The sequence below is a fragment of the Triticum urartu genome, chromosome 6A (genome assembly GCF_056163025.1).
Source record: "Triticum urartu cultivar PI428250 chromosome 6A, HENAU_Tu73, whole genome shotgun sequence".
In the NCBI taxonomy this organism is placed as follows: domain Eukaryota; kingdom Viridiplantae; phylum Streptophyta; class Magnoliopsida; order Poales; family Poaceae; genus Triticum; species Triticum urartu.
The window spans coordinates 275008548-275034072 of NC_141878.1; the positions used below are offsets into that span (position 1 = coordinate 275008548).

General features: G+C 40.9%; 1 long non-coding RNA gene across 4 annotated transcripts; it reads left to right on the forward strand.

Moving 5' to 3' along the window:
- The first annotated feature begins 11916 nt into the window (after positions 1–11916).
- Positions 11917–25127, forward strand: LOC125513106 (uncharacterized). Of its 4 annotated transcripts, XR_007285684.2 has the most exons (8): positions 11919–12653; positions 12738–12881; positions 21500–21735; positions 23108–23184; positions 23653–23670; positions 23743–23829; positions 24559–24758; positions 24876–25127. It is a non-coding gene; the product is annotated as an uncharacterized LOC125513106 (long non-coding RNA). The 4 variants fall into 4 exon arrangements; XR_007285682.2 differs by having other exon boundaries at positions 11917–12200; positions 12440–12653; positions 23108–23829; XR_007285677.2 differs by having other exon boundaries at positions 11918–12254; positions 12440–12653; positions 23108–23829.
- The last annotated feature ends 398 nt before the right edge of the window (positions 25128–25525 follow it).

Below are 25525 nucleotides of genomic sequence, written 5' to 3' on the forward strand. Positions count from 1 at the left end.
GATATGGGAAATATTTCCAAGAGAAAAATATTAAAACCAAAATGATTCTCTTTTCAAATTTGAGAAAAATTCAAATATGAAAATAGTGAAATCCTCAACTCTCTCCGTGGGTCCTTGAGTTGCTTCGGATTTCTAGGATCGCAAACGAGCTGCAAATAAAATATGATATGCATATGATGACCTATGTATAACATTCCAAATTGAAAATTTGGGATGTTACAAGCAGGGTGGATGTCGTTCTTCTTTTTCGTTTGATTTCATCCGTAGTTGGATCCTGCTCTTCTGTATGATGATTCCTATGTATTGATGTATTGTTGTATGAATGTTGTAACTTGTGGCGAGTGTAAGCCTTTATCTTGTATTCTCACTTATTCAATACATGGTATGTTGTAATGATATCCACCTTGCTATGCGGTCGAAATGCGGTTGTGCCCCAATCATGAATTCATCACGTGATTGGGATAGAATCGCATCTTGGGCGCTACCATGTTGGTATCAGAGCCTTACCGACCTTAGGAGCCCCCTTGATTGATCGAACCGCCGCCGTTGTTGAATCTAGTAAAAAAACCATTTTGAGTCTTAGTTATATTGGATAGTAGGACTTCTTTTTACTCCTTATCCCCTTCGGCGCTCTTGTGAGGACTCCTGGCGTAGGTGTTTTCCTACTCTTCTATCCTTTTTCACTCAATTTTTTTTAGGATCATGCGGGTATTGTTGGATCATTACGATATCATTGTGACGAGAATTCAGTCTTGGTGCCTCCTGACATTTAGGGGTTGTGGCAGTGTCCTGGGGAGTTGAGCTCCAAGGTGTTTTTGTCGTAGTGCTTATCATTTCAGTTCCGGAATACCAGAGGTCGCCGACATAAAAAACGCTTCTATACTCTTTGTGGTGAGAGTAGTTTGACGACACCCAGTACCGGGGAGAGCGATCAGATGTATTGACACATCTGGTATATCGAATGTTTTCGAAGGTCTGAGGTACACAATTTTTGAAGGTTTCTTGGTTATGTGTTGAAGGATGGATACAGTTGGAGAATAGGGCTTGTTAGTTGTGTGATTTATTGTGCCTCCCTGTATCCCCCACTAGATTGCATAACCAGAAAGTTTCGGGAGTTCTTAGGTGGGAATTCAAGTATCACGTAGGATATCTTTCCAACAGACACATGATACGATATGGGGTCTATCATATGTTTGTTCTGGCGTATTATGCAAGCCAAATCCTTTGTTTTGTTTTGAGTTGTGGTATTCGAGTTGCTCCGATGTCAATGTTGATTCCATACCTTTCCTAAGCTGTGTTCTCATATTTCTATGTGAACGCTAATCCTTCTTGATCATCGAGATTGTCATGTCAATTCTTTCCAACAGCTGCGATTCTCTTCAAGATGATCCTATCATTTTTCCCATTTGCAAGATCCAATCTTAGTTTTCTCAACGACTTCTGTTTCAATCGTCCCAAGTTGTTTTTTGTTGTCCCACCCGCCCACCCTTTTTTTCAAGGGCTCAGATTTCTTAATCAAGTATCCATTTTATTCATGTGAAGTATCTTCATTCCTTTCCTTCAATGTTCTTATCCGGTGATTATCATGAAGATGGTCAGGAGTTTCAAGTTCATCATTCTTTGTTATCATTTTCTTCCCCGGTGGATATAATGCAAGCTTTTGGTGTTGATCATATCCCTTTTGTCGTTTCAAATGCTTTCCCATGCCGGTGCACCTCTTAATCACTCACCTCTCTCTATTCATATCCGAAGTGCCAAAGATATCTCAGAAGATTTGTGTCTCCATTATCAATCCGTTCAAGCTATTTCGAGGTTGTTATCTCATTCAAGCCATTTAATTCAACTGGTGCAATCTCTCTTGTCAAGCAATCTTTTCAACGGTGTTTCTTTTGAGTGGGCCCTAACCCTCAGGTCTTTTCCCAGGATCTTACCTGACTCTGCTAATTTTTTTGGTGTTAATCTCAGTTCCTTTCAAGGTGTGACGTAAGAATGAATTTTCATCAGTCAGATGCCTCTCAAGGACCACTTTCAAATTCTTTTCATCCTTCGCTCAACCTTTCTTTATTCATTATTCTGAAGTCTCTCGACATTTTTTGGTGGTGTTTCTCATTGTCATTCTCAGCGTTCAAGTCTGAACAAGAGTTTTTCCTCCAAATCATATCCGTTCTCTTGAAGATTCATGGTTCTCCCTCCATGTCATCCTAGTAATTATTTTTGATTGTGATAAATTCTTTTCATACCAATCCGAAGCATTTCATGAGTTGTTTCCATTTTATTCCTCCGAAGGCCATCATTTCATAATTCTTTATTCTCAGCTTTTAGCTATCGTTCTCCAAATCTTACTGGTGCAACGTTCAAGTATTCTCTAGTCATCTTATCATCTCCTCATTTTCTTGTATCTAAATTCACTCAAGTATTTTCATTCATTTCTAATTCTTACCGGTGATTCGTTCTCTTTTCTTCAAGGGTTTTCAAATGCTTATGGTGGTTCATTCAAGAGTTCTCTTCCTTGGTTATCATATCAATTCATTCGTTCTTTCCAATCCTACCGGTGGTTCCATCAAGACCTTCTCAAGTTTGCGCTATATCTCCTACAATATCCTGCGAGTCTAAGAAAACTACGGATCTCTCCAATTGAGGTGGGTGCCAACCACTCAGTAACAGACTGAACCTAGGCATGCGCCTAGGAGGACTCAAGTAAATTTACTCTCAGGAGTTGTTCAGGAAGAAGTGCCTGTTGTGAAGGATTATCTCGATGTGTTCCTAGAGGAATTACCACGCATGCCACCAGATCAAGATATATAATTTTTGATAGAGCTGTTACCAGGCACCGCACCAACATCGAAGAAATCGTATCGTATGCCCGCGAATGATCTGGAGGAAATTAAGAAGCAAATTACGGAGTTATTGGAGAAAGGTTACATTCGACCAAGTTCATCACTATGGGGAGCCCCAGTGCTCTTAGTTGAGAAGAAGGATGGATCTTTGAGAATGGTTGTTGATTATCGTGCATTGAATGAAGTGATGATCAAGAACAAGTACCCACTACCAATGATCAATGATTTGTTCGACCAACTGCAGGGAGCTAAAGTATTCTCCAAGATCGATCTTCCATCGGGATATCACCAGCTGAAGATCCGAGAATAGGATATACCCAAGACAGCTTTTACCACAAGGTATGGTCTATATGAGTACACGATCATGTCTTTTGGATTGACTAATGCCCTGCCTATTTTATGAGTATGATGAATAAGGTGTTCATAGAGTTCTTGGATAAGTTTGTGGTGGTGTTCATTGATGACATATTGGTGTACTCGAAGAATGAAGAAGAACACAAGGAACATTTGCGCTTAGTTCTCCAGAAGCTCAGGGAACATCAACTATAAGCCAAATTCAGCAAATGCGAGTTTTGGTTGAAGGAAGTTGGATTTCTTGGACATGTTATATCAGGAGAAGGTATAGCAGTAGACCCTACCAAGACACATACTTGATCCTTTTTCCCTCTGGGGTGGTGAGGAGAATTGACTTACTAGCACAATTGATATTTCCTCCATACATCGATAGCCAATCCATGCCTAGTATCACATCCAATCCTTGGGACTCTAAAATTATTAGGTCTGAGGGGAAAACATGCCTACCTATGGTCAATGGCATCTGAAAACATCCTCTACTTGCCATATACTCTGCTCTAGGTGTCTTAAGGGCTACGGTGGGCAACTTAAACTTATCCACAAATCCCCTTGATATGTATGAATGCGATGCACCAGTGTCAAAAAGAAAAATAACACTAAATACCTTAATCAAAAACTTACCGATAACTGCATCCGGCTGCTCTTCAACTTCCTCCACGTTAACGTGGTTCACCTGTCCTCTGGTGAAAGGGTTGTGCTTCTTCCCAGAACTTCCATTTCCGTTACCATTATTCAACTCAGAACAATCATTGGTGTAGTGTCCATTCTTCCCACACTTGTAACAGGTGACATGACTTAGATCCTTATTAGCAGGTGTTGCTGGGTTGGGACGGTTCTGGTTGTTGTTTCCTCCATTACCATTTCCGTTCATAGGAACACTATGGTTATGTGAACTTCCTCCATTATGGGTACGGCCTCCATGACTATGATGGGTATGTCCTCCCGAGTTTGGGGTAAAACGAGGCTTCTGCTGAGCTCCACAGTTGTACTTCCCTTGTCCATACTTCTGTTTGTAGTTCTCAATCTACTGCTGCTTGCCTTCAATCATGAGAGGCCTATCTACCAACTCCTGGTAGTTGGCGAATGTTGCCACCATCAACTGCATACTCAACTCATCATTCAGCCCCTCCATAAATTTCTCCTGCTTCGCGACATCTATGGCCACATCATCTGGGCATAGCGAGCTAACTTACTAAACTTATCCATGTACTGCCCCACAGTACGATTTCCCTGGCGTAACTTGCAAAACTCACGCTTCTTCATGCTCATAGCTTTGGTTGAGACATGTGCAGTGCGAAAAGCTTGTTGAAACTGATCCCAAGTGACATTAGCCACGGGGAAAGTGGTAGAGTAGTTCTCCCACCATGAGGCTGCGGGTCCATCCAGTTGATGTGCGGAAAAGTGCACCTTCTCAGCATCTGTGCAACCTGTGGTTGTCAGCTCCCTTCCAATCCTACGGAGCGAGTTATCAGCAACAATCGGCTCGGTGCTACTAGAGAACACCGGCAGATTTAACCTTAGAAAGCGGGCTAAGTTTTCAACTAGGGGTGATGGCGGTGGTTGTTGCTGTTGTTGTTGCCTTGGTTCTGTACTAGCAATTGCATCAAGGCATTCTGCTATTGGATCAACTGAGTGAGCTTCGGTGGGAAGACAAATCCGGGGTCACGTCTCGGAAGCATCTGATAGGTTTTAGAGGGGCGAGAACTGAATAGAGTGAGGCCTAAACAGAAAATCACTACCCATATGCACATGAGACAAACACATTCATTTCACACCACTCAATTCAAACAAGATCATACAATCGATCTAAACTACCGTTACAAAGTGCTCGGACCATTACTATATACATGGGGAAATACTACTGATAATATGATGGTCAATTAGAAATTTTGATCGGTGGAAGACTCCATAATGTTAGCTCCAACTTCGTCTTCATAATCATCATCACTATCTGATTCGGAGTCAGTGTCGTCGATTATGATGTAGTCTTCAGGATGGTTGTCCTCCTTAGGTTCGAGATCTCCCATGAATATTCCTAGCTTCTTCTTTAGGTCTTCATTCTTCTCCAGTAGTACTGTGATACGTCCATTTTGCATCATGCTTTTATATCGATATTTATTGCATTATGGGCTGTTATTACACATTATGTCACAATATTTATCCCTATTCTCTCTTATTTTACAAGGTTTACCTAAAGAGGGAGAATGCCGACAGTTGGGATTCTAGGCTGGAAAAGGAGCAAATATTAGAGACCTATTCTGCACAGCTCCAAAAGTCCTCAAACTTCACGGAAGACGTTTTCAGAATATATAAAAAATACTCAGTGGAAGAGATTCACCAGGGGGGCCACAACCTGCCCACGAGGGTGGGCGGCGCGCCCTACCCCTTGGGCGCTCCCCCTACCTCGTGGGCCCCCTCATGGACCTCCGGTGGCCATCTTCTGCTATATGAAGTCTTTCGCTGGGAAAAAATAACAAGCCATCTTCTCAGACGAAACTCTGCCGCCACGAGGCGGAACCTTGGCGGAACCAATCTAGGGCTCCGGCAAAGCTGTTCTGTCGGGGAAACTTCCCTCCCGGAGGGGGAAATCATCGCCATCGTCATCACTAACGCTCCTCTCATCGAGAGAGGGAAATCTCCATCAACATCTTCATCAGCACCATCTCCTCTCAAAACCCTAGTTCATCTCTTGTATCCAATTCTTGTCTCCAAGTCCGGGATTGGTGCTAGTAGGTTGCTAGTAGTGTTAATTACTCCTTATAGTTGATGCTAGTTGGTTTATTTGGTGGAAGATCATATGTTCAGATCCTATATGCATATTAATACCCCTCTGATTATGAACATGTTTATGCTTTGTGAGTAGTTACGTTTGTTCCTGAGGACATGGGAGAAGTCTTGCTATTAGTAGTCATGTGAATTTGGTATTCGTTCAATATGTTGATGAGATGTATGTTGTCTCTCCTCTACTGGTGTTATGTGAAGGTCGACTACATGACACTTCACCATTATTTGGGCCTAGAGGAAGGCATTGGGAAGTAATAAGTAGATGATGGGTTGCTAGAGTGACAGAAGCTTAAACCCTAGTTTATGCGTTGCTTCGTAAGGGGCTGATTTGGATCCATATGTTTCATGCTATGGTTAGGTTTACCTTAATACTTTTGTTGTAGTTGCGATGCTTGCAATAGAGGTTAATCATAAGTGGGATGCTTGTCCAAGTAAGGAAAGTACCCAAGCACTGGTCCACCCACATACCAAACTATCAAAGTACCGAACACAAATCATATAAGCGTGATGAAAACTAGCTTGACGATATTCCCATGTGTCCTTGGGAGCGCTTTTCTCTATATAAGAGTTTGTCTAGGCTTGTCCTTTGCTAAAAAAAGGATTGGGCCACCTTGCTACACTTCATTTACTTTTGTTACTTGTTGCTCGTTACAAATTATCCTATCACAAAACTATCTGTTACTACTTATTTCAGTACTTGCAGAGAATACCTTGTTAGAAACCGCTTATCATTTCCTTCTGCTCCTTGTTGGGTTCGACACTCTTACTTATCGAAAGGACTACAATAGATCCCCTATACTTGTGGGTCATCAAGACCCTTTTCTGGCGCCGTTGCTGGGGAGTGAAGCGCCTTTGGCAGGTGGAATTTGGTAAGGACAAATTTATATAGTGTGCTGAAATTTAATGTCACTTGTTACTATGGAAAGTAATCCTCTGAGGGGCTTGTTCGGGGTATCTTCACCCCGAACAGTAGAGCAAAGAGTTGCTCCTCAACCTACTGAACGTACTGAAAATGAAAATGTCTGCTTTGAAATTTCTTCGGGTATGATAGAAAAACTGCTAGCTAATCCCTTTATAGGAGATGGAACAAAACATCATGATGAGCATCCAATATATGTGGATGAAGTTTGTGGATTGTTTAAGCTTACAGGTTACCCGGAGATGTTGTTAAGAAGAAGGTCTTCCCTTTATCTTTGAAGGGAGAAACATCGACATGGTATAGGCTATGTGATGATATGGGGTCTTGGAATTACAAACGATTGAAATTGGAATTTCATCAGAAGTTTTATCCTATGCATCTTGTTCATCGTGATCGCAATTATATATATAATTTTTGGCCTCGCGAAGGAGAAAGCATCGCTCAAGCTTGGGGTAGGCTTAAATCAATGTTATATTCATGCCCCAATCATGAGCTCTGAAGAGAAATGATTATTCAAAAATTTTATGCTCGACTTTCTGATAACAATCGCAGCATGCTTGATACTTCTTGTGCTGGCTCTTTTATGATGAAGACTATTGAATACAAATGGGATTTATTGGAAAGAATTAAACGCAACTCTGAAGATTGGGACCTCGACAAAGGTAAGGAGTCAGGTATGACACCTAGTTTTGATTGTGTTAAATCTTTTATGGATACCGATGTTTTCCGTAAATTTAGCACTAAATATGGACTTGACTCTGAGATAGTAGCTTCTTTCTGTGAATCTTTTGCTACTTATGTTGATCTCCTTAAGGAGAAATGGTTTAAATATCATCCTCCCATAGAAGTAAAAGTAGCTGCACCTATTAAAGTTGAAGAAAAGATTGTCACTTATAATGATCCTATTGTCCCTACTTCTTATGTTGAGAAACCACCTTTTCCTGTTAGGATAAAGGATCATGCTAAAGCTTCAACTGTGGTTCGTAAAAGCAATATTAAAACTTATACACCTCATGAGCAAATTAAAGTTGAACCTGATATTGTTATTGTTAAAGATCTCTTGTTTGATAATATTGATGGGCATGTTATTCATTTCCTTGACGAGACTGTTAGAATTGCTAAACCTTGTGCTAAGGATAAAAACAGACATGTGGTAGGCATGCCTGTTATTTCTGTTAACATAGGAGATCGTTGTTATCATGGCTTATGTGATATGGGTGCTAGTGCTAGCGCAATACCTTATTCCTTATACAAAGAAATTATGCATGATATTGCACCTGCTGAGATAGAAGATATTGATGTCACAATTAAACTTGCCAATAGAGATACTATTTCACCAATGGGAATTGTTAGAGATGTTGAAGTCTTGTGTGGGAAAATTAAATATCCTACTGATTTTCTTGTTCTTGGTTCCCCACAAGATAGCTTTTGTCCCATTATATTTGGTAGACCCTTCTTAAACACTGTTAATGCTACCATAGATTGCAAAAGGGATGTTGTTACTATCGGTTTAGATGATATGACTCATGAATTTGATTTCTCTAAATTTAGTAGACAACACCGTGAAGAAGAATTACCTAGTAAGGATGAAATTATTGGTCTTGCTTCTATTGCCGTACCTCCTAATGATCCTTTAGAACAATATTTGCTAGACCATGAAAATGACATGTTTATGAATGAAAGAAGGGAAATAGATGAAGTATTCTTTAAACAGGAACCTATTATGAAAACAATTTGTCTGTTGAAATCCTAGGGGATCCTCCTCCACCCAAGGGTGATCCCGTGTTTGAGCTTAAACCGTTACCTGATACTCTTAAATATGCTTATCTTGATGAGAAAAAGATACATCCTATTATTATTAGTGCGAACCTTTCAGAGCATGAGGAGGAGAGATTATTGAAAACTCTGAAGAAGCACCGTGATGCTATTGGGTATACTCTTGATGATCTTAAGGGCATTAGTCCCACTCTATGTCAACATAAAATTAATTTGGAAGAAGATGCTAAACCAGTTCGTGATCATCAATGACGGCTGAATGCTAAAATGAAAGAAGTGGTAAGAAAGGAAATACTAAAGCTCTATGAGGCAGGTATAATCTATTCCGTTGCTGATAGTCAGTGGGTAAGTCATGTCCATTGTGTCCCTAAGAAGGGAGGTATTACTGTCGTTCCTAGTGATAAAGATGAATTGATTCCTTAAAGAATTATTACAGGTTATAGGATGGTAATTGATTTCCGTAAATTAAATAAGGCAACTAAAAAGGATCATTACCCCTTACCTTTTATCGATCAAATGCTAGAAAGACTATCCAAACACACACATTTTTGCTTTCTAGATGGTTATTCTGGTTTCTCTCAAATACCCGTGTTAGCCAAAGATCAATCAAATACTATTTTTAGTTGTCCTTTTTGGTACTTTTGCTTACAGACGTATGTCTTTTGGTCTATGTAATGCACCTGCTACTTTTCAAAGATGCATGATGGCTATATTCTCTGATTTTTATGAGAAGATTTGTGAGGTTTTCATGGACGATTTCTCCGTCTATGGATCTTCTTTTGATGATTGCTTGAGCAACCTTGATTGAGTTTTGCAGAGATGTGAAGAAACTAATCTTGTCTCGAATTGGAAAAAGTGCCATTTTATGGTTAATGAAGGTATTGTCTTGGCACACAAAGTTTCTGAAAGAGGTATTGAGGTTGATAAAGCCAAGGTTGATGCTATTGAGAAGATGCCATGTCCCAAGGACATCAAAGGTATAAAAAGTTTCCTTGGTCATGCCGAATTTTATATGAGGTTCATTAAGGACTTCTCAAAAATTTCTCGGCCTCTGACTAATTTATTACAAAAATATATACCATTTGTTTTTGATGATGATTGTGTAGAAGCATTTGAAATACTTAAGAAAGCATTGATCTCTGCACCTATTGTTCAGCCACCCGATTGGAATTTATCTTTTGAAATTATGTGTGATGATAGTGATTATGATGTAGGTGTTGTTCTAGGGCAAAGAGTTGATAAGAAATTAAACGTTATTCAATATGCTAGTAAAACTCTAGACAATGCTCAAAGAAATTATGCTACTACTGAAAAAGAATTCTTAGCAGTTGTATTTGCTTCTGATAAGTTCAGACCTTATATTGTTGATTCTAAAGTAACTATTCACACTGATCATGCTGCTATTAAATATTTTATGGAAAAGAAAGATGCTAAACCTAGACTTATTAGATGGGTTCTCTTGCTACAAGAATTTGACTTACATATTGCTGATAGAAAAGGGAGCTGAGAACCCCGTTGCAGACAACTTGTCTAGGTTAGAAAATGTGCTTGATGATAGCTTTCCTGATGAGCAATTAAATGTCATAAATGCTTCTCATACTGCTCCATGGTATACTGATTATGCTAATTACATTGTTGCTAAGTTTGTACCACCTAGTTTCACATACCAGCAAAAAAAAGTTCTTCTATGATTTGAGGCATTACTTTTGGGATGACCCACATCTTTATAAAGAAGGAGTAAATGGTGTTATTAGATGTTGTGTACCTGAGCATGAACAGGAACATATCCTACGCAAGTGTCACTCTGAAGCTTATGGAGGACAACATGCTAGATATAGAACTGCACATAAGGTATTGCAATCTGGTTTTTATTGGTCTACTCTCTTCAAGGATGCCCATAAATTTGTCTTATCTTGTGAGGAATGTCAAAGAATTGGTAATATTAGTAGACGTCAAGAAATACCTATGAATTATTCACTTGTTATTGAACCATTTGATGTTTGGGGCTTTGACTATATGGGACCCTTTCCTTCCTCTAATGGATATACACATATTTTAGTTGTTGTTGATTACGTTACTAAGTGGGTAGAAGCTATTCCACCTAGTAGTGTTGATCATAACACTTCTATTAAAATGCTTAAAGAAGTTATTTTTTCAAGATTTGGAGTCCCTAGATATTTAATGACTGATGGTGGTTCACATTTTATTCATGGTGTTTTCCGTAAAATGCTTGCTAAATATGATGTTAATCATAGAATTACATCTCCTTATCACCCACAGTCTAGTGGTCAAGTAGTATTGAGTAATAGAGAGCTCAAATTAATTTTACAAAAAAACTGTTAATAGATCTAGAAAGAATTGGTCCAAGAAACTTGATGATGCATTATGGGACTATAGAACTGCATATAAAAATCCTATGAGTATGTCTCCGTATAAAATGGTTTATGAAAAAACATGTCACTTACCTCTTGAACTAGAACACAAGGCATATTGGGCTATTAAAGAGCTCAATTATGATTTTAAACTTGCCGATGAGAAGAGGTTATTTGATATTAGCTCACTCAATGAATGGAGAATCCAAGCGTACGAAAATGCCAAGTTGTTTAAAGAAAAAGTTAAAAGATGACATGATAAAAGGATACAAAAACGTGAATTTAATGTAGGTGACTATGTATTGCTATACAACTCTCGTTTAATATTTTTTGCAGGAAAACTTCTCTCTAAATGGGAATGTCCTTACGTTATCGAGGAGGTCTATCGTTCCGGCGCCATAAAAATCAACAATTTCGAAGGCACAAATCAGAAGGTGGTGAACGGTCAAAGAATCAAACATTATATCTCAGGTAATCCTATAAATATTGAAACCAATGTTATTGAAACCCCGGAGGAATACATAAGGGACACTTTCCGAAACGTTTCAGACTCCGAAAAAGAATAGGTATGTGGTACGGTAAGTAAACCGACTCCAAAACAGTTTTTAAGGCAATATTTCTCCGTTTTGGAATATTTAGAAAAATAGAAAAATTTAAAACAAAACAGAAACTAGCCAACTCGCTCTCACAAGACTTCTCCGATTTGAAGCTTCATTGGCCGTCAGATTTGTATTCTGGCGCGTTTGAGTCATCGAATCTTCACAGCGGTTAAAACTAATTTTCACCTCACGGCCGTTTTCATTGTCCAATGACGGGTGGGCTCGCGCGGCACACTGGTTGGCTGGGTTGCCTGTTTTCGAGTGCAGGGCCCAATCCCCCGTCTCCTCAGGCCCCATCCCCCACGGGACAAACCCTAGCCTTACATCCCACACTACGTCCTCCTCCATCCTCGTTAGCCGCCGCCGTTGTTGTGCCTCCCTCCTCTCTACCCTACAACCACGCCGGCGGGAGGAAGCCTCCGTTCGTGGCGCCATACCGCTGCCGGTGTGCTGTGCACGCTTCGTTCCCCACAGCCCCTCCCTCATCCTCGCTCGGCACCGCCGCTGCCTGCTACTCCCCTCCACCACCGTTGCTACTTGTGGGTCGAATTTAGCATTGGTGGGTCAGAGCTCAAGCTAGAGGCTGAGACGGGGCTGGGCGAGCGGATTCCAGGTGCGGGTTCGCCCTCTCCCCGCGCGGCGCGTGCGCATCACGCCGTCTACGGGAGCGTGGGGGCAGGCGTAGCCCGCACCCCTCCGCCCTCCCTCCCTCCTCGATCTCTCTCCCTGGTCAGCCGCCACCAACCCTAGCCCCCTTTCATACGCTAACTCCTCCATACTCTGTCTCTGTCCGTGCAGGCGGCCATCTTCGTTCCACCCCGAGCTTCTCATCCTCCTTCCTTGCTTCTCTACTCCCACACGAAGGAGGAAGATGCAAATGGCGTCGGCTTTGGGAGATAGCTCGCCCGGCTGCAGGGAAGGGCGACGGGACCGGCATCCTGGGCGGTGGCGACGGTTGGACTCCAGGAGTTGCCGAGGCTGTCCTCACCAAGGAAGCGGCCGACAGCGCAAGGTATAGAAGAGGGCACCGCCACCCGTGTGCAGCTCCGCCATCGCCTCCCTCCATTGCTGATCTCCATCTTATCTCTTTCTGCAGGGAGGGCTCGTCCTTACGTGGTGCTCAACCGGCGATTGAGATTTGGAGGGAGACTAGGAGACCCCGGCGAAAACGAGCGTGCTAGCGGTGGCTCCGGGAATGCAGGGTGATAGGGCCCAGTCTATGCTCCGGTTGTGTTGTTGGGTGAGCTTCTTCACACTTCCGGTTGTGCTGTTGGTTCCAGTCTATGAGCAATTTTTTTGTTTATTTCTGTCAACCAGATCCTCAGATCTAGCTAGGCTCCCATATAGATTTTTCTAAGCTTTTTGATAGAGGCTAAGGTGTCCCGATGTTTCGATGAGATGGTGGCTATCGTTTTCTGTGGGAGTCGACCTTGACGATCCGACTACGATCGTGCGAGACGTCGCGCCTTAGCAATCGCTAAACCAACTTCCGAGGGGTTATTGACCACGCCGGAGCACGATCAACCTGACCACGTGGGCCTGTTTCCTGCGAGCAAACGAAGAACAAGCAAGAAACTGAGATTGCAATCTGGATATTGCGAATATAAGATGAAAGCTTTATTGATCAAGGTGGGGTTCTGTGACGTCTTGGTCTGGTCGTTGGACACAAACGAAGTACGTGAAGTTGCAGCTATGGCGAACTTTTAATCTAAACAAAACCCAAAGTCTAAACGACGCCCTAAGGGCTGTATATATGGAGGAAGAGAGGGGAATTTCGTGGCCCTTGAGGGTGGGGTCCGAAACCAACCCTAACTCTTGTTTTCCCCACACATACGGACTCTAAAAATAGCCTATACTTAAGTATTTCAAAATTACATGGGCCTGGCCCATTAATAAGGTGACGCAGCACCTAGAATAGCCTATGGACGAATATTATGAAGTGGCATCTTGTATATTTCGTCCATGGCTTCATGCACTCCTTATGGCGGCTTCAAAGTCCTGAAATCATCACTTGTAACTCCGTTCTTGATCCCCTTGCGCATGCCATCAACTTCATGCGTGTTCTTGCTCCAATGTTCATCCTTCTCCAAGCTAGGCCCTTCATTTGAAAGCAAAACAAATGTATCCAATTTAGGCAGCATCATAATCTCATGAACATTAGAATCATTACCAAGAAACGAAAGTACCTGGTAATTTAATTGGCGTGCGCGAGCTCTAGTAATTGGTCCAGTATATGTAACAGTAGGGGCTGTGGGTGTAACAATGGTATTGATGTCCTCATCATCCTCCCCTTCTTGAAATGAAGTCGTCCTCGACGAAAGCTCATCTTCCTCACCCAGATAAGGCTTCAAATCTGCAATATTAAAAGTGGGACTAACCCCAAAATCTGCAGGTAGCTCAAGTTTATATGCATTATCATTTATTTTCTCTAAAACCTTAAAAGGACCATCAACACGTGGCATTAGCTTTGATTTGCGCAGATTAGGAAATCTATCTTTACGCAAATGTAACCAAACAAGATCTCCAGGTGCAAACACAACATGTTTTCTACCCTTATCTCCAGCAAGTTTATATTTAGCATTCATACGCTCAATGTTTTCCTTAGTTAACTCATGCATTTTTAAAATCAATTCAGAACGTTCTTTAGCATCAAAATTAACCTTCTCCGAAGATGGAAGAGGCAACAAATCAATAGGTGCACGAGGTAGGAAACCATACACAATTTCAAAAGGGCACATCTTCGTAGTAGAATGCAATGAACGATTATAAGCAAATTCAATATGAGGCAAGCATTCTTCCCACATTTTCTTGTTATTCTTCAAAACAGCCCTAAGCATAGTAGACAATGTTCTATTGACTACTTCAGTTTGTCCATCAGTTTGGGGGTGACAAGTAGTACTAAAAAGCAGCTTAGTCCCCAACTTAGCCCATAAACATCTCCAAAAGTGGCTAAGAAATTTAGTATCACGATCTGAAACAATAGTATTTGGCACACCATGTAAGCGAATAATTTCACGAAAGAACAAATCAGCAACATTAACAGCATCATCGCTTTTATGACATGGTATAAAGTGTGCCATTTTCGAGAACCTATCCACGGCAACAAATATGCTATCCCTCCCCTTCTTTGTTCGAGGTAAACCTAAAACAAAGTCCATAGATATATCCTCCCAAGGAACACTAGGTACAGGCAAAGGCATATATAAACCATGAGGATTGAGTCGTGACTTAGCTCTTTGACATGTAGTGCAGCGAGCAACAAAACGCTCAACATCCCGTCTCATCTTTGGCCAAAAGAAATGTGTAGCAAGTATATCCTCCGTCTTCTTGACGCCAAAGTGTCCCATTAATCCTCCTCCATGCGCCTCCTGCAACAACAAAAGACGAACGGAGCTAGCTGGAATGCATAGCTTGTTAGCACGAAACACAAATCCATCGTTAAGAACGAACTTGTTCCAAGTTCTCCCTTCCTTACAATTCTGCAATACATCTTTAAATTCAGCATCATTAACATATTGATCCTTGATGGTCTCCAAACCAAATATTTTAAAGTCAAGTTGTGAAAGCATAGTATAACGACGAGACAAGGCATCAGCAATAACATTTTCTTTACCCTTCTTGTGTTTAATCACATAAGGGAAAGTCTCAATGAATTCAACCCATTTAGCATGTCGACGGTTCAGTTTTGCTTGACTTTTAATGTGTTTCAAAGATTCATGATCAGAATGTATAACAAATTCCTTGGGCCATAAATAATGTTGCCATGTTTCTAAGGTCCGAACAAGAGCATATAATTCTTTATCATAAGTAGAATAGTTCAGACTAGGCCCACTCAATTTTTCAGAAAAGTATGCAACAGGTTTCCCATCTTGTAATAACGCACCTCCTAATCCAATTCCACTAGCATCACATTCAAGCTCAAAAGTCTTATTGAAATTAGGAAGTTGGAGTAAAGGAGCATGTGTCAACTTACCTTTCAATACCGTGAAGGCTTCTTCCTGTGCGGTACCCCAAACAAAAGGTACATCCTTCTTTGTAAGCTCGTTGAGAGGTGCAGCAATGGTGCTGAAATCTCTCACAAAACGCCTATAGAAACCAGCGAGGCCAAGGAAACTCCTCACTTGTGTGACCGTTTTGGGCTGCGGCCAACTCTCAATAGCTTCAATCTTGGCTTTATCAACTTCAATTCCCTGTGGAGTAACAACATAGCCAAGAAAAGATACTCGGTCGGTGCAAAAGGTGCACTTTCCAAGGTTACCAAACAAACGTGCATCACGTAGAGCAATAAAAACAGCACGTAAATGTTCCAAATGTTCCTCCAAAGATTTGCTATAAATCAATATGTCATCAAAGTAAACTACCACAAATCGTCCAATGAAAGCACGTAAAACTTCGTTCATTAACCTCATGAAAGTACTAGGTGCATTAGTTAACCCAAAAGGCATGACTAACCACTCATATAATCCAAACTTAGTTTTAAATGCTGTTTTCCATTCATCTCCCAATTTCATACGAATTTGATGGTAACCACTACGCAAATCAACTTTGGAGAATATTGTAGAGCCACTCAATTCATCAAGCATATCATCTAGCCTAGGAATAGGATGACGATAACGAATAGTAATATTATTAATGCCTCTACAATCAACGCACATACGCGACGTACCATCCTTTTTCGGCACTAAAATGATAGGAACAGCACAAGGACTAAGGGATTCGCGTATATAACCTTTGTCGAGCAGTTCTTGTACTTGACGCATAATCTCCTTCGTCTCCTCTGGATTGGTACGGTATGGTGCCCGGTTGGGTAATGATGCACCGGGAATTAAGTCAATTTGATGCTCAATCCCGCGAATAGGTGGTAATCCCGGTGGCACGTCTTGTGGAAAGACGTCGGCGAACTCCTGCAAAATGTTAGTGACAGCAGGAGGCAAAGAGGAAGGCATGTCCTCGAATGAAAATAATGCCTCTTTGCACACAAAAGCATAGCAAACAGATTTGCTAAAATCTAGATCATCAATATCAGATTTGGTGGCAAGTAAACATGCACTTTTCAATTTAATTTCAGAAGCAACACTAGATTGTTTATTATTATTAGGCTGCATTTGTTGCTCAAATTCTTTTGCCACAATCTGATTTTCACTCTTAGTTTTCTCCTGTTTTGCTTTATTAGCTCTATTAATATCATCTTTCAAAATGGAATCAGGAGTCATAGGAAGCAAAGTAATATTTTTATCCTTATGAACAAGAGTATACTGATTGTTTCTACCATGGTGAATAGAATTTTTATCAAATTGCCATGGTCTACCAAGTAATAAGGAACATGCTTGCATCGGTACCACATCACAATCAACATAATCAGCATATGTAGAGATACTAAAATGCACACGAACAGTACGTGTTACCTTAACCTTGCCGCTGTTGTTGAACCATTGGATGTAGTAAGGATGTGGATGTGGTCTGGTGGTGAGAGATAGCTTCTCCACCATCTCGATGCTAGCCAAGTTGTTGCAACTCCCTCCATCTATGATCACGCGAACAGAACGTTCCTTCACAACTCCCTTTGTATGGAACAAATTATGCCTCTGATTTTGCTCAGCTTGTGTAACCTGCACACTCAAAACACGTTGAGCAACTAAACATTCATACCTGTCAGCATCTTCAGGAGCCATGTATTGCGTCTCATGATCAGAATCGTCTCCACCGTGTTCGTCACGTGTAATAAGAGCCAAAGTCTCCTCATCATAGTCACTAGCGGACTCATACCCACCATCCTCAGTAACAATCATCACACGCTTAGATGGGCATTCTCTCGCATAATGACCTCCACCCTTGCAACGTCGACAAATAATATCATGTGTTTGCCCTGTTGATGCCATGGATGAAGAAGAGCTCTTTGCAGGCCCAGAAGGTGTGCTCTTGGCAGATAGTGGTGATTGTGCCTGCTTTATTGTATCACGGTTGGAGGTGGCAGCCGACGGAGGCGCCGGTGTAGTAGAACGTGTGGAAGTAGATGATGCACGTGGTGTCCATGAAGAAGGTCGACCTGCAGAAAAGTTAGTCCGCGCCAATGCCTGTCGATCCTGCACTTCACGTTCAGCTTTACAAGCAAGATGGAATAAACGAGTGATATTAGTATACTCCTTATACTCTAGAATCGTCTGAATCTCTCTATTTAATCCACCCATAAAACGTGCAAGCATAGCTTCATTCTCCTCAACAATACCACATCTAATCATGCCAGTTTGTAATTCCTGATAATATTCTTCTATAGAATTTTTTCCCTGTCTTAAGCACTGCAATTTTTGAAGTAATTCACGTTGATAATATGGTGGAACCCAACGAGTACGCATAGCAGTTTTCAAAGCAGCCCAAGTAGCAGGAATGGGATATAATCTACAATGCTCAGACCACCAAACACATGCAAAACTAGTGAATGCACAAACAGCAGCAGGAACACGTCTCTCCTCGGGATATTGTAAACATGTAAATCGTTGTTCAGTTTCTAACTCCCAAGTAAGGTATATATCAGGAACATATCTACCCTCAAATGGTGGAATATTCAATTTTAGTTTAGGGAGATGGTCATGATCTCGTACCTGAGGGTGAGCCCTACCATTGCCATTATTTGCATGTGGACGACCTGATGGTTGCTGTGCTGGTGGTGGCACGTAGTTCTGATTTTGATCAACCTCATCCTCGTAATCGCTAGCAAAATCATCCTCCTCCGCATCAGCAGCAGGAGCCACAGAAGTAGCAACAGGAGCACCAACAGTTTGGCCAGGTGCAAGAGGGAGATGGCTCGCTCGGCGGAGGGCTGTTTCACGATGTGTAGGTAGTCGTCGTTGTTGTTGTTGTAGAGGTGCGTTAGGTGCAGCCGGTGGTGGTGGTGGAAGACGCGCGAGCAATTCATTAAACCTGTTATCGAGCTTTGTTTCGAACGTCTTCTCCATGTCATCTATCTTCTCCATGGCCTCTTCAAATCTGTTTAGCACATCCTGCACCTGTCCGTTCATCATTTGCTGAAATTTATCATGCAACTCCTGATTCGTCATGTTCTCCCAGTCAGTCTCGTCGGCTTGTGATCCTGCCATGGTTAGCAACAATAGAAAACACACAAGAATATGATCCTACAGAATACTAACAAGAGGTGGTGGTGGCGGGTGTCACAAATCCGTCAAGCAAATCTCAAATTCTTACCAGTTCTTACCCAGCAGCAGGCGGTGATCGGCAACCGTTGTAGTCAAAACTCTCAAAAGCTTGGATAGAGCGATTGCCAGGGAGAGTCAAACGCACGACGTAGAGGTATGTGGAGCTGGGAAGGCTTATAGTATGGTAGCAAAAAGGGTCAGCAATAATCAATTCAGAGATGCAAAGTTGAATAAACGCTCAACGACGGTACTGTGCTGGTCCTAGGCTAGACCGTGCTAGAGACGCGAGCCTAGAACACTAACAAAATCACGGCGCTGCACGTAAATCAGGGAAAAGCACACTCTGGAACTTTTTTTTTTTGCTTTTTTTTGCGCTCCTCTTTTTTTTTTTGCGCTCCTCTTTTTTTTTGCGAAAAATTACTATAATGGCGAGTGTCTCAAAACTCTTCCCTCGTCAAACTAATAGGATGGGCACGAAATTTTTTTTTTCACTTTTTTTTTTCGGAAATCAGGGCAGCGACGACGAAAAAGTGCGACAAAAAATCACTATGATGGCACGTGGCTCAAAAGACTCAGAAAAGCCTAAAAATAGGATAGGGAAAAAATATTTTTGCCCGTGAAAATTTTGGCCTAAAAACTGCCCGGGGGTCTCCAGACTTTTTTTTTTCCGAGACCTACGCAGGCAAGGAAACACGAATCGGAATTGAGATTGATCTCAAGAACAAACCTAATATGAGAAGAACTCGGATTGGTGGTGGATATATGGTGGATTCAGAGCGGTGGCGGATAAGCAAAAGTGGTAGATGGGCGATGATGATGGTGCGGCGGTGGCGTGACAACTTGTGACCAGAACTCGAAACTCTAAAAGACTAGACTCTAAGACCAGCAACTTGACACGACGATGCAACCGCAAATTCAACAAAGCAAAAACCCTAAAAAGATTATGCAAAGGCTCAGATTGGTTCGGATATGATGAACTAACCCTAATTTTTTTTTGTGTGGCTTTTTCGTGGACTGTAGGTATGAAGAACAGACTCGATCTAATCTACGAAAAACTGTAAAATCTCACCGAGCAACCTGGAAATCTGATACCACTTGATAGAGGCTAAGGTGTCCCGATGTTTCGATGAGATGGTGGCTATCGTTTTCTGTGGGAGTCGACCTTGACGATCCGACTACGATCGTGCGAGACGTCGCGCCTTAGCAATCGCTAAACCAACTTCCGAGGGGTTATTGACCACGCCGGAGCACGATCAACCTGACCACGAGGGCCTGTTTCCTGCGAGCAAACGAAGAACAAGCAAGAAACTGAGATTGCAATCTGGATATTGCGAATATAAGATGAAAGCTTTATTGATCAAGGTGGGGTTCTGTGACGTCTTGGTCTGGTCGTTGGACACAAACGAAGTACGTGAAGTTGCAGCTATGGCGAACTTTTAATCTAAACAAAACCCAAAGTCTAAACGACGCCCTAAGGGCTGTATATATGGAGGAAGAGAGGGGAATTTCGTGGCCCTTGAGGGTGGGGTCCGAAACCAACCCTAACTTAAGTATTTCGAAATTACATGGGCCTGGCCCATTAATAAGGTGACGCAGCACCTAGAATAGCCTATGGACGAATATTATGAAGTGGCATCTTGTATATTTCGTCCATGGCTTCATGCACTCCTTATGGCGGCTTCAAAGTCCTGAAATCATCACTTGTAACTCCGTTCTTGATCCCCTTGCGCATGCCATCAACTTCATGCGTGTTCTTGCTCCAATGTTCATCCTTCTCCAAGCTAGGCCCTTCATTTGAAAGCAAAACAAATGTATCCAATTTAGGCAGCATCATAATCTCATGAACATTAGAATCATTACCAAGAAACGAAAGTACCTGGTAATTTAATTGGCGTGCGCGAGCTCTAGTAATTGGTCCAGTATATGTAACAGTAGGGGCTGTGGGTGTAACAATGGTATTGATGTCCTCATCACTTTTAAATTTGTTGTGTGCCTCGGATAAGTTACTACAAATGGGATTATTGTTCCTGCTCAGGAGATGCTCTCTGACCTGACTAGAGTCATAGAAAGATTTTTTTGCCATTCTTAGTTTGTCAAGAAAGGAATCGATTTGTCCTGGATCTCCTGTCCCCTTTATAAAGGAGATTTTTGTTCCTTTGCTTGATGTGTTTCCCTCCTTTCAAGTGTAGGATTTTCGGGATGGGCCTTGCTATCCATAAGTTTGTCTTTATACTGCATATTAATTCACTCTTTTGGGTAGGTAACTAAAGTCCTGTAACTTCACTGAATCATTGAAGTTGTCTTTCCCAATCCGAGTTTTGCTTTACAACAACTTGATTGCTTGTGTATTTGTGTAGTTTTCTGCATATTCATACAGCTCTGAATGTTGTTCCGTTCCTTGATAAATACATCGCTCTACAGGGTTGATTAAAGAAGTTAACTCTTCTTCATAGCAGTTTTTCAAATGCCCTGATGGGATGACCCTAAACATGGATAGTTTAACTTGGTATATCAGCTCAAACCCCTGATCGGCAAAATGGAGTTCTATTGGTCCTAATTGCCGTTCTAAATCCTTCAAAAAGAAAAAGAAAAGTGCTATACTAAATAAACTATCTGCTCTATTATTTTTATTTTTAGTCTTGCTTCCATCCATCTATTTATAGTACCCTGGGTAGCTATAGCAGTGATGCTCTTTCTTTCTCTATAGGGAAGCTTCTGGACGGGATTTAGACAAGGAAACGGAGACCCGTGCGAAATCGAGCATCCTGGTGGTGCCTCGACCAAAGCGGGTCGACGGATAGTGCCGGTGAGCACGGAGCATGGTGCAACGAGTTGGATAGGCGGCAAGAGAGGTGACCACGGGTGTGGCTTGGGGAGCTCCGCACACATGAAGTGATGATGAGTGCATCCGACCCCACCATGCTGCTGTTCCTGGAGAACAAGGTATTGGCATTTGTCATTGTACAACACTAGCGAACCGGCAAGCAATGCAGTTGTTTATTCCTTTCCCCTGTAAACTATGAACTGAATGGCTACTGTGTTGATGCATATTTGTTTAACTGAAGTTTAGTTTTATTATGTCCATACCTTTGATTCGTTCTACTTTAGTGTGGTCTGAGATATAATGATTTATTTCATGTGTATCACATATCTATTTATACTTAGTTTGGAAATTGCAGCATCCTCTCCTAACTGTCCGAATGGGGGCTTTTAGCTAATTCTTACCAAGCACCTAAATTTCTAAAACTGCAAAGATATTAAAGAAACACAAACTGTTTCAGAATACTCCAGGATTGAATTTGGGCATTGCGCCTTAATAAGATATCAATCAAAAGCTTAGTGAAAAATAAATATATTACCAACGCGAGGTACTGAATTAAAATGTGCATCTACATCTTATTGTACAGAACAAGCTTACTTATTTTAATTGAAGGGGTATATATATATATATCAAATCAGTATAGGCCTTTTTAACTTTGAGCTAACACAGAAAATTGTATAGCGAGAATTTACGATCGCATTTTGAAAACTCTATTGCATAGTTTGAACCTTCAATTTTCATTACTAAAAGGATCGTTGGTATTGCCAAATTGCCAAGCATTTATTTTCAATTACTCTTGGTTTGACATGGACATTGTGCCATTTGGCGCCATTCGATGCCCAACTCCTATCATTTGTTGCATTTATCTATTCTAGATAAAATGATGATAAAATGAAATGAATCTTCAGTGTTGGGACTGATGATCGGCACTTGTTGTCTAAATGCAGTACATGCGCATTGCAGCGGTAATGTTGTTATCTGTCCCTGTATATTCCTTAGTTAGATGTCTCAGTAAGTTCAGTATATCATCGTCTACTTAGACAAAATACATCATGGTCAAACAATACAAATATTTCACAAGTAGAAAAGGCATACAAATATTAATTTTCAGTAAAATGATGAAGTGTTCAGATATATCAATGCTTTCACCTCACTTGTCATGCTGTTATGAACTATATTTTTTGTGTAATTGCTATATCAGAATTGAAGTAACCCATTCGACGCTTGACTGTATCTTAGCATGCTTATTGAGTACATTCCTTATGTCATTTTTACAGATAAATTAATTTGTGTCAAGTATCGCTTTTTGCCATATGGACATGACAAGTTGTCATACATTGGCCTGTCAAATTTATCGGGTGCCAAGTTCACTTGCCATATTCTCAATTTTGTTTCTTCTGATTTTGGTGTTGGTGTGTGTATTGTTAGTGAAAATATGCTCATAGTTTTTTTAAATATGTGTACGCCATTAACTGATGTCATTGTGTTTTCCAGGGGTATATGAACCAGAAATGATGTGATATACTTGGTTATTTGAACATGAAGGTCAACCACGGGGTGACGCGGCATGGGTGAGCTGAAATTGTTCTACTGATTCCTTGATGCTTTGTTCATTGCTTTGTTCTTATTTTATCGTTCTTTATTTGCTTTGTTCTTTCCTACAAGAAGATGCCGAGTTGTGCAATATGTTCAAAGAAGTGAGAATCTGCATTTTATGAATGTTTTCTTCTTTCTTCATTGTTACCTCAAGTTAGTGAATTCAGTTAAGTTGTACTGAGCAGCTTCATACGCATGGTTTCTCCATCTACACATCTTATTCAGTCACGAGGCCATTAAGATCTTTTTGACTTTTATAAAAAGGGTGATGCCAATTGGACGTCACCCTGTCCAACTTGATCTTTAACTTGCTATTACTGTTTGGATCTTCACATTCAAGGATTTTTCATTAAATCGTCGGTTCACCAGTTCTTTGTTACTTGAGATATTGTGATAAACTTATATCATTGCTTACTATACATATGTCTGGATGATGCCTGCAGGCTCATTACAAGCTTCAGGTGGATCAAATAGTGGGCCTTCTATATATATATTCAGCTGTATCATTTCTTACTATATATGTCTTCCTGTAGACGAGACGAAACCATACATGGATCCTTTGCCTCCTTTCTTGCTCAGACCCCATGATACAACCTCGGCGGTTGTCCAGCGACTAACAGGTAATTTCTCTTTCAATTTGATGATGATGGATGAGAATCAGTTCTATGATTGCAGCTTATAAAAACAGATGTTGGATGTCCCTTATGTGATGTGCTTATTTACCATGATAGATGCAATTGCTTATTAGTAGGTGCTCTCCGAATCCTTTAACTAATTTACTTTGAAGTTCGGACAAAGGAGACTATAACTTTTTATATTCGTTCTATCATGGATTCCCTCTCTAGCCTATGTACGTTTCAGAAATAGGTACACACCTAGGAGAAGCCTGAGACCTAATAATAGTGCTAAGCAATTACTCTGATTGTCATTCTATGCTATCATCACAACACAGGTCAATAGACAGTCAACAAATGTGTAATCAGCTTTCCCTGGGTCCTGCATCATCTACTAATAATCAAATTTTGTGGCGAGCGTCTTATAAATCAGCATACCTATTTCTCCACACTGGATAGCTTTTATTGTGACTACAAAGAATATCGTTTGAGGATGGCATGCCAATTGTTCTATGTCTTGGGTATGAAGTAATTTCTAAAATGTCTTAGGTTTCCCTATAAATTCTGCAAATTTGCGGCATGTCATTAAAACCTACAGGGTGCTCCACCGATGGTGAAAATACCTCACATGATGATGTTGGATATTCTTCTACAAACTTCTGGCCTACTAGTGGCTGAGTATCGAAGCAAAATGTGACAGTTGCATGATGTGGTTGACTGTTTATTTGCATACAGCAATATCATCTTTTGGAGATAAAACAGCCGTATGGATGTTACATGAGACCATGTTGGAAGACCCTGCTGCTATGCAAGCAAAAGGATTCATGATACCCACGGTGAAAACAGAGATAAGATGCTACAGTTAGAGCAGCATTGAGAAACCGAGGACACGAAATGAGTCTGAAAAATGCTATGGGCTGATTTGTTCTAGCTAGGTACATGCAATGCTTCTCATATATATGCAACGTAACATCGCGGATAACTAGAACTGTCGTGATGTTGCTCTATTATAAGTACAAATAACTCATGGTTATCTTTTCTTTTGTTTACAGGCTATGTGTGGTAGAAGTTGTACTCACAGGAAGACTATCGTGCTTTGTATAAACCACATTCTATGATTCACTTCTGTTATGCTTATTTACATTCCAGTGTTAGGACTGAAATCCATCTATTGTAATGAATTTGGTTATATTGGCATTACCTATTTGACTTAGGCTTGGTTCATCACATATAGACTGTTTTTCTTGTAACCCGCTGCTTGTATGACCTAAAACTGTCATGTATATGAGGCAAGTTATTAGCAATGTTTCACATTTTCTTACTTGCAATACTATGCTTGCCTGTTCAGGTCTTCCAAGACCTAAATCATCAGAAATCCAGCACACACAACACTTTTTTCTTTTGAACTTTGGTTACCCTGATACAAGCTTCCGTTCATTTTGTTTATATCGAGTTGTTAGAATAGTTACCATACGTGCTTGCTCAAAACTAAACCTACTGATAAATGAAGTACTTTCAAAGCGCATATGGTGTTCTGAAAAATACATATTTTTTTCAACATGACATGGTCTTGAAATGGGACTCTCCTATCAAATTAAAATTTGTAGGTATATCTCATTATAGACAACAAGCCTCCATTCTTTTTTATTAAAGGGGTTAAATTTGTTATCATATGTGCTTGCCCACTACTAATAAACCAACT